This window comes from Artemia franciscana, chromosome 2, assembly GCF_032884065.1.
Source record: "Artemia franciscana chromosome 2, ASM3288406v1, whole genome shotgun sequence".
Taxonomy (NCBI): domain Eukaryota; kingdom Metazoa; phylum Arthropoda; class Branchiopoda; order Anostraca; family Artemiidae; genus Artemia; species Artemia franciscana.
Genome location: NC_088864.1, coordinates 46,379,954 through 46,386,007, shown reverse-complemented (window position 1 = coordinate 46,386,007; position 6,054 = coordinate 46,379,954).

The window sequence follows — 6,054 nt, the reverse complement described above, 5'->3', positions numbered from 1 at the left end:
AACATGAAACTTTGAAGAATTTATATTTTAGTGCAGTAGATTTGACCTAATTTAAGGCTTCTTCCATTAGCGTGGAAGGGTAAGATATTTAAAGCATCAATTGATATCTTGAAGAAGAGAAACATTGTTTTGTAATTATTAAAGCTTGAAGAATTCAATTGAAAAGAATGTGATTTATCTATAGTTTTTGATTGTGCAGAAGAGAGCGGGAATGAGTAGGACGAACTGTATTGGTACCGGCCGGCCTACTGGCCTTAAATTGCTGGGGACAGGTAGCTTAGGCACCCACACTTCCCATAACGAATAATAGTGTGTTATTGTACTTAATTGCATGCACTTATTGTTTGCTGACTGGAGGAGAATAGTGCTTCCAGTTGCTAGTTTTTCTGAAGAAGAAGTCAAAGAGGTGAAAGGACTTGTTGTTAGTCCATATACCTCCCTGCAATTTTTGGAGCTGGTATTGCCGAAGTGAATGTCAAGACAGAACTATGAGAATAATCCTTATACATGGAATGTGTCGTCAAAGGCTGTAATTCCTTTGTTGATGTGTTTCAAAAGCAGATTAAGACAAAGCTCAAACTAAAATTGACCGTCAGTGGTGTTTACTTTCAAGAAAATAAAACAAAGAACTAAATCTTGAAACAACAAACAGATATATGGTAATGATTAAGGAAAAGAAGAAAACAACAATAAAACAAATATTTTGCCCAAATATAACAAGACCTCTACAGCGCAGAGCAACAAAAACAAAAGAAAAAGAAAAAACCAACAACAACAACTGGATTCTCCAACTAGAATCTATAAATAAAATTATATATAAAACTGAAATAGTCTAACTAATGTAAATATACAATTAACACTCCCATAAACGATTATCAACTATGTTCATGAAACCACAAAAGCTACTCAGTAGCTCAAAGTAACGAAGTGTTGAAAATTAATTATTAGCGCTTTACTAACGGAGAAGGTTAAAACAAGCTCTTTGCATTCAGGAGCCTCAGTTTCTAATAATAAATTTGAATCACGATCTTGTTGTTTGTTTCATCTTCTCTCTTTGCTTTTTTAAAGAAACGTAGAATTTTTCTGGTTAATTATGTAGTTTTGTAATTTCCAACAGATTAACGTACCTGGTTGCTTATGGACCCTTTTTATGTGGAGTTTGAATTATAAAAACGTATTTTCTTCGTAGCTTGTACAATTTCTTTGCAAAATCAAACAGTTCGCGGTCACAAATTGTAGTAAGTAGCGACCCGGCTTAATAGTAAACGAAAGTCTAAAAAACACAATTTTGATACTAATAGATACATCGAAGGAATCAGATTTTAATGCTTATTTTAAATATATAAGTATCATCAAATTTAGTCCTACCCATCAAAAGATACGAGCCTGAGAAAATTTGCTTTATTTTGGAAAGTAGAGAGAAACATCCTTGAAAAATTACCCTCCAATTTTTTGGATACTTAAAAAGGCAAATAGAACTTTTAATTTCTTACGAACGTTTTGTTAGTAAAAAATATACGTACCTTACGAATTAACTTACGTAACGAACTTCTATATTCGTATGTTTTTATTGCGTATATGAGGGGGTTCAACCCTCGTCGATACCTTGCTCTTTACATTAAAGCTTAAATTTTTTCCCAATTCCTTAAGAATGACCCCTGAATCACAAAGGCCGTAGAATAAATAGTTGAAATAACAAAAGCATTTGAGCATAAAGAGCGAGGTATTTAGAACGAGATGAACCCCTCACATGCCTCATAATTTCTGTTCGTTTTAAGTTTTAATGCTGCTCCTTACTTTCAGTTGATACAACTTTTTCATATTTGTTTTTCATTGTTTTTTAAATAATTCTAGAAAGTCCTGCGCCCCTTCATGGAATCTCTCTTCCCCCATGACAAATTCCTCCAAGGAAAGATCCTTTTGCGTAGCTCCTCCAAACCAAAAACAATCCCCCTGATAATGTCTATATACTTTCCAATAATCATGTCTGTATTTAAACACTGGTAAAAAGTTTGTAACTTGCAGCCCCTCCCTTGGAGACTATGGGGGACTGTTTCGTCCCCATAGACACAGTTAAAACGTTTTCTGACTATGCCAAACAAAATGGCTATCTAAAAATTTTGATCCGTCGACTTTAAAACTTAAAACAAACAGAAATTACTCCATGTATGAAAGGGGCTGTTCCTCCCTCAACGTCCTGCTCTTTACACTAAAGGTTTACTCTTTCTCTCAATTCTACTTTATTAAACAGTAAATAACTTTAGCGTAAAGAGTGGGACGTTGAGGGAGGAACAGCCCCTGTCATACACGGAGTAATTTCTGTTCGTTTTAAGTTTTAATGTCACTCCTTTCTTTCAGTTAAAAAAACTTGTTTTTTTCATTTAATTTCTGAACGTTTTTGAATTAATGCATGTTTTTATTTTGGCTCTCCGCAAATGAATAATTAAAACGAAATTTACGTATTAATTTTTTTTTGCTGAATGGCTTTTTCATAGTTTTGATCCGACGAGATTTTGAGAAAAAGGGTGAAAGAGGAAGCCTAGTTGCCTACCAATTTTTTGGTTACTTAAAAAGGCAACTAGAATTTTTAATTTTTAACAAACGTTTTTATTAGTAAAATATATACATAACTTACAAATTAACTTACGTAACGAACTTCTATATTTGTATATTTTGTTATGCAAATGAGGGGGTTTGGCCCCTCCTTAATACCTCACTCTGTACACTAAAGCTTTAATTTTGTCACAATTTTTGAAAATCGACCCATGGATCACAAAGGCTACAGAATAAATTGTTGAACTTACTAAAAATACTTTAGCATAAAGAGCGAGCTATTTAGGAAGAGTTGGACCCCACACAGTAATAATCTCTGTTCGTTTTAAGTTTTAATGCTAATCCTTACTTTCAGTTGAAAAAACTTTTTCATATTAATTTTTTCATTGTTTTTTTAAATAATACTAGAGAATTCTATGCCCCCTGCATGGAATTTCTCTTCTCCCATGACAAATTCCTCTAAGAAAAGATTCTCCCACGTAGCCCCTCCCCTCAACCCCCCAACCGAAAATCATCCTGAAAAGGTCTGTACACTTCAAATAATCATTACTGTATGTAAACACTTGTCAAATTTTGTAACTCGCAGTCCCTCCCCTGGGGACTGTGGCTGAGTAAGGGGGCTCCAAAGACATGGTTGTTATGTTTTTCGACTATGCTGAACAAAATGGCTATCTCAAAATTTTGATCCGTTGACTTTGGGAGAAAAATTAGCTTGGGAGGGGGCATAGATGCCCTCCAATTTTTTGGTCGCTTAAAAAGGGCACTAGAACTTTTAATTTCCGTCATTAATCTCCGTTAATTCTCTCACGACATTCTAGGACAACTTGGTCACTACAAAAATCCCTGGGGAAGAAAAAACAACAAACAAACAAATGAACACGCAACCGTAACAGGTCTTCTAGCAAAAAATACTAAGTTCCACATTTTGTAGATAAGAGCTTGAAACTTCTACATTAGGGCTCTCTGGTGTGATTTTCGTTAAGATCGTATGACTTTTAGGGGATGTTTTCCCCCTATTTTCCAAAACAAGGCAAATTTTCTAAGGCTCATAGCTTTTGATGACTAAGACTAAATTTGATGAAACTTATGTATTTAAAATCAGCATAAAAATCCAATTCTTTTGATATATCTATTGGTATCAAAATTTCGTTTTTTAGAGTTTTGTTTTCTATTGAGCCGGGTCGCTCCTTACTACAGTTTTTGGAGTTTCTGTTAAAAAAAAATACTTTTTTGAAATCTATTTTGTTTTTACTTGCTAAATGTACTAGATGTAGCAATTTCTTTTAAAATGAGTCATTAAACAACTCTCTACTATGTTCCAGTGCCAATCTGTTTGTTGAAAAAAAGATACCGTATATGAAGAATATCGTATTTGAAGAATATCATAGGCCTCTTATCATTCTTTACTATAACAACTTTTCTTGATTTTCAAGCCAATATATTTCGCTTGTTTTTCAAGCCAAGGAACGGTAAGTTTTCTATATAGGGGTTTCTGACAAGGTGGTTCTGATAGTGTGTACTTTGCTTTTTTTTATGTGATTTTAGTCTTAGAAGTTATGGACTATTTCGTTTACTATGGGGTGTGATCGTTTACTACACTTTTTTTTATATTTTCGTTTACTATGCAACAGAAGAACTGCTGCATTTTAGATAGCTATATCTATATATATCTACTATATCTACATTTTAAGGCAATTTTTCGTAAGAAATTGATTCTTGTAATTATGTATTTATCATATTATCTTGTCAAAACACAAGCGTGGATAAATGTTGCATTCCCTTATTACGGCATATATGGTTACAACCTAAGATTATAACGTTATTCATCAATCTTGTACATGAAAAGCAATTTTTTTGTAAAGATTAATCCTATTTTTAGAACTATTTTATTTTAATTATGAAGGGTATTAGATAGGACGATTTCCTTTAAAATGAGCCATTAAAAAGCTCTCTATGATTTTCCAGTGCCCAGCTAGCTGAGGGGGAAAAAAGAAAGGAAAAACAAAGATGCTGTTGATGCACAATATCCTGGCTTTAGCCAATTTCCGTGAATTTAAAGCCAATATATTTCACTTATTGTTCAAGTCAAGCATCGGTAACTTTCCTATGTCGAGATTTTAGACAAGGCGGTTCTAATATTGTACTTCTGTTTTTGATCTGATTATATTCTTAGGAGTTATGCGTTATTATATTTCTTAGTATAGGACGTGATCGACTTTTATTAGGTTACTAGCTATCGCTGAAACTTGGATTTCTTACAACAACCTTTCTCTTCTAAACTTCAACCTTTTGTTTAAGGCTTATGAATCGCAAATCCTTTGGTTACAGTTCAAGCAACTTATCTTATTTTCCAAGCCAATAGATTTTACTCGCTATTCAATCCAAGGGACGGCAAGTTTTCTATAAAAGGGTTTCGGACAAGGCGGCTCTAATAGTGTACCTCGTTTTTTGTCTTATTCTATCTTTAGGAGTTACTTACTATTAGATTTTTTACTATGGGCGTGATCGTCTCTTACTAAGTTGCTGGCTACCGCCAGCAACTTAATATACTTATCGCCCCCTAATATACTTATAATGACGTCATATACAAAGCTTTATATACTTATAATGACGTCATATTTGTACAAACAAACAAAAATACAATTTATTTTTAAATATATAGATATGAAAATGCAGTTCCCTGTAAAAACATTGAGTTTGTCTTAAATATTTTTTTTTAATTACAAAAGCACGTAGAGGTGGCGAGTTCCTAATGTTAATTGCATAAGTTACTCCAGTGTTATACAAAACATATTTTTCGTAAAAAATTAGTTATATTTTTAAAATAATATTTTAACAACAAAAGGCACTAGATGTGGAAATTTCCTTCAAATTGAGCCATTATAAAACTCTCTACGATGTTCCAGTGCCAATCTAGCTACGGAGAAAAAGCAAATAAAAAAAAGATGCCGTATATGAAGAATCTCGTTGTTGCAGCCACTTTTCTTGATTTTTCAAACCAACATATTTTCCTTATTATTCAAGCCAAGGGAAGGTAAGTTTCCAGAATAAGTGTTTTGGACATATCGGTTCTAATAGTGTACTTCTTGTTTTGATCTGAGTCTATTTTTAGGAGTTATGGGTTATTATTTTTTTTAGTGTTAGACATGATCGTCTATTACAAGGCTGCTAGGTACCGCTGCAACCCGGATAGAATTCTATTTCAGTTTTTGCTGTGGGGCTTTTTTTGAATATGTATTTTGGTTGCACGGCTCAGATACTTACCTTGGTTTTGTCATCCTCAGTTGTCACTATAACAAATCACTAACTTGTAATAGTTATTGAAAGTATGCAGTTTTGATAACATGATGCGTACAGTGTCTTTTGATTTTTTTTTAGCATACCTCTTTTATTCCCTGAAAATTTTATCTTATTACCTTAGCTGTTCCTAAGATCAACTAAGTTGCAGCTACCATTACAACCGCGATACCGCAGCAACCTGGATTTAATTCTCTACTATAA